The sequence below is a fragment of the Sminthopsis crassicaudata genome, chromosome 3 (assembly GCF_048593235.1).
Source record: "Sminthopsis crassicaudata isolate SCR6 chromosome 3, ASM4859323v1, whole genome shotgun sequence".
NCBI classification, from domain to species: Eukaryota; Metazoa; Chordata; class Mammalia; order Dasyuromorphia; family Dasyuridae; genus Sminthopsis; species Sminthopsis crassicaudata.
The window spans coordinates 638,463,728-638,467,699 of NC_133619.1; the positions used below are offsets into that span (position 1 = coordinate 638,463,728).

General features: G+C 41.7%; 1 pseudogene; it reads left to right on the top strand.

Annotated features, from left to right (window-relative positions):
- The first annotated feature begins 2,675 nt into the window (after positions 1-2,675).
- On the top strand, positions 2,676-3,666 carry LOC141564420 (emerin pseudogene; annotated as a pseudogene).
- The last annotated feature ends 306 nt before the right edge of the window (positions 3,667-3,972 follow it).

Consider the following 3,972-nt stretch of genomic DNA (forward strand, 5'->3'; position numbering starts at 1 on the left):
CTTCCACTGGGCCTCAGAATATAGATTGACCCAGGGAAATGAGAGGCGGGGCCCAGCCCCAAGACCACAATCAAAAGATAGGTGGGGCATAATGGCAGCTGAGGTTACACCCAGAGAGCCTTTAGAAGGTCAGGACTCTAATGTAAAAAACTAGCAGAAAAGCAATCAAATAGCAGAAATGGATTGCAATTGGGGAGAATACAGGGTTTTTAAACCAACAGGGCAGTGTCCAGTACAAATAACTCCACTGTAGTTGCCAGATGATGAGAAGAGATTTAGAAAGTGGTAAATAGAAGGAAATTAGATAGGTTAACTGTCTGGGAGAGAGGGTTTGCTTGTATTTTTACACACAGAGAAGGAAACAGATAGAGAAAGAAATAGATGGATGGCAACAAGCACCTGGAAAGAGACAGAAAAAGAGAAAAACCTCAAAACAAAGGAGAAGATCTAAGAAACATCTGACACTGAAAGAGCATGGCTGATGATAAAGACTGTTGCAGGACTTGAAAACCAGCAGTAATTACTGGATTTCCTAACACAAGATGAGACTATTGTAGGGCTTCAAAACTGCAGGAATTACTGTATTCCTGGCACATGAACTAATGGACAATAGATTCCTTTTGGACTATTTCTAGGACTTATGGATATGAATAATTTCTCATGTGTTATGTTACTATGTGCTTATGTAATTTATATAATTATGTGTCATACCTCCCATAATGATGGATTTATGTACACCTGTTTCAAGTGAGCCCCTTCAGAAACCCACTAATTTGATTTGATTTCCCATTTCCTTTGATGTTTTCATCTCCCTGAGAAGGTGTAACCACCCCTTTTTATGATGTTTTCACTTCTTTTTTTGAACAGTAAGGAAAAGAGTGATCACCTTCTTTTTTGGGGTTCTCACCTCCTTGAGAAATCAGGGAGGTCATTACCACCCTATGTTCTAAATCAAAAGAAAGGGGGAGATGTTAGAATTCTTACAAGGTGCTAAGTCACTGGAATGAATAAAGACAATAATTATCTAATTCATTATGATTGATCTGATCTTACAAGAAGATATTATTGATCAGAACTTGAAACAAGGTACTTATGTACTTAATTCACACCTTTAAAGGAGTTCATACCTTTAAAGGAGTTCAATCATTGGTTCACACATTAGACTTCACACCTTTAGAGAGCATATAAAAGGACTAGCCCACTGGGAAGAGATTCAGAGTCAGGATTCAGTCAAGGGAAGAACTTTAAGGGATTTCCAGGAGATTCACAAACCCACCCACAATCCCACACTCTTGGAGATTCAGAGTCAAGGTTCATTTTGTGCTGGCTGGAGACATTCAGACAAGAGCTCTCGGGAACCAAGGAGTGAGGAAGGCCTCCTGAAAACTAGCTGAGCCCCAAGTGAAGGAGATAAGATGTTGGAAGAGACAATAAAGGATTTGGACTTTAACTCCTGGCTGCATTTGAGGGGATTATGGAACTGAACTGAAACTAAGGCTGCCTCCAGAAGCTCCCCAAGAAACCTGCCCCCAAGAGAATGATTATAATTTAGAGAAGAGAACATTACACAATGCTATTAACCTCTGTCTATAATTCCTCAAGCACGCTACTAAATCTAATACCTTTAATCTATTCATCACTTCCATTTCATACTCATAAGGGATATTATCTAGAGTATATTTATACAAGCTGATGGTTTTTCTTAGTTTCTTCAATTTAAGTCTGAATTTTGCAATAAGAAGCTTATAATCTGAGCCATAACCAGCTCCAAGTCTTGCTTTATTGGGTTTTCTGTCTTATTAACATTTTACTTTTCCCAATTATATGTAAAAAGTTTTTTAACTTTTTTTCAAATTTTTCCTTCTTTTGTTGAAAACTCCATCAATTTTATTTAGGTCATACATGTATATTCATGCAAAATACATTTCCATATAAATTATTCTGTTAAAGGAAACACTGACAAAACAAAACACACACACACAAGAAAGATAAAGTAAAAAAAAAAAAGTTATCTTTGATCTGCATTCAAGTTCTATCAGCTTTTTCTCTGGAGACGAACTGCATCTTTCATCATTAAGACCTACAGAATTGTCTTGGAGCATTGTATTGCTGAGCTAAATAATTCATAGTAGATCATCATACAATATTGCTATTATTGCATACAATGTTCTCCTGGTTCTGGTAATTTCACTCTGCATCACTTCATGTCTTTCCATGTTTTTCTGAGAGTGTTCTCCTTATTGTTTCTTGAATCACAATACATCAGTGGATATCTTCAACATACAGAAGAGCTAATCCAATTCCAATTGATCAATGATGGACAGAATCAGCTACACCCAGAAAAGGAACACTGGGAAATGAGTGTAAACTGTGAGCATTGTTTTTTTGTTTTGTTTTTGTTTTGTTTTGTTTCTCTTCCCAGATTATTTTTATCTTGCGAATACAATCCTTCCTTTGCAATAACAACAACAACAAAATTCGGTTCTGCACATATATATTGTACCTAGGATAAACTATAAGATATTTAATATGTATGGGAATGCCTGCCATCTAGGGGAGGGGGTGGAGGGAAGGAGGGGAAAAACTCGGAACAGAAGGGAATACAAGGGATAATGTTGTAAAAAAAAAATTTTACCTATGCATATGTACTGTCAAAGAAAATGTTATAGACTCGTTCGCCCTTGCTCGCTCTGCTGCCCGCCGACGCTGTTTCTCTTCCTGGCTGAGGCGCGATCGCCGGTCTCTCACTGAGCGGTATCCAGATGGAGGACTACCGTCGCCTGTCAGATGAGGAGCTCTCCCGCATGCTCAAGCTCTACAACATCCCTCACGGGCCCATAGTGGGTTCCACCCGAAAATTGTATGAGAAGAAAATCTACGAATATGAGAGCCAGAGAACCAAGCTTGCCCCTGGGACCATCGGCACTTACCAACACTCAGAGGATTTTGAGAGCGAAGCTTATGATTCCAACCAGGAGGAAGATGGATCCCTGGAAGATATTGACTTTGACAATTACTATGAAGAGAGTTACTCAACTACCAAGACTTATGGGGAATTTGATGATGCCTCAGCCAATCCAATAGTCAAGGCCAAGACCAGCTTCCTGGAGACCCTGCCCTCCACAAGACCCGGCAGTGAGAGTGCCACAGGGCCTACCTACCATATACGCCAGCGGATAAGAGAGAATATTCTCTGTCCTTCAGCCCAGGAGGAGAACGTGGACACTGACCCACTCTACTACAGCAAGGGCAGCGGTGCCTACCAGCATGTTTCTTACTACCGATCCATTCCTGACTCGAGCCCTGACTCATCCTTCTATTCTGGTCCAATGGTCTCATCTTCCACTCCAGTTTCCTCAACCTCCCCAACTTTCCGCTGGTACACCCAGCCTTCAGGGGTGGAAGCCCGTCAGGCTATTAGAGCTGGTCAAGGCTATGGGGCTGAGATTGGAAGGAATGGCAGAATGGTTGGGTCCAGTTCCTTCTCTTTCTTGGTTTCGCTCTTTTTCTGGCCTTTTTCTACTATTTCATGCAGGCAGGTGATGACAACCCCTTCCGTCTCCAGAACTGAGGGCTCCTTCTGGGCCCTGGGAGGAGGCAGAGTTCTGGCCCCATTTTGACCTTTTCTGCCTCTCACTCTTGCTTTCTAACCTCCCTTTGGGGGTGAATAGGGGCACAGGAAGATCTTCCTGCTGTTGTTTGCGGTAGGCCCTGTTGGGAGTGTCTTTGTGGCCCATTTGGTTTCTGCAGGTCCTATCCATAGTGCCTTGTTGTTTGGCTATGTTTTAAGCCTTTTGTTGGAACAGTGTTCGTGTCTGGATAAATGTTGCTGGAAAAGGAATTGACCTGACCCAGCATGGTTATGTTCCTCACCCCCATTACATTTGGACAGATGGGGGGAGGTTTCTGGGAATCTTTTCCCTGAAGAAAACTGCTTCAGCCCCCCACCTAGACTTCCCCTGGGAACCTTCT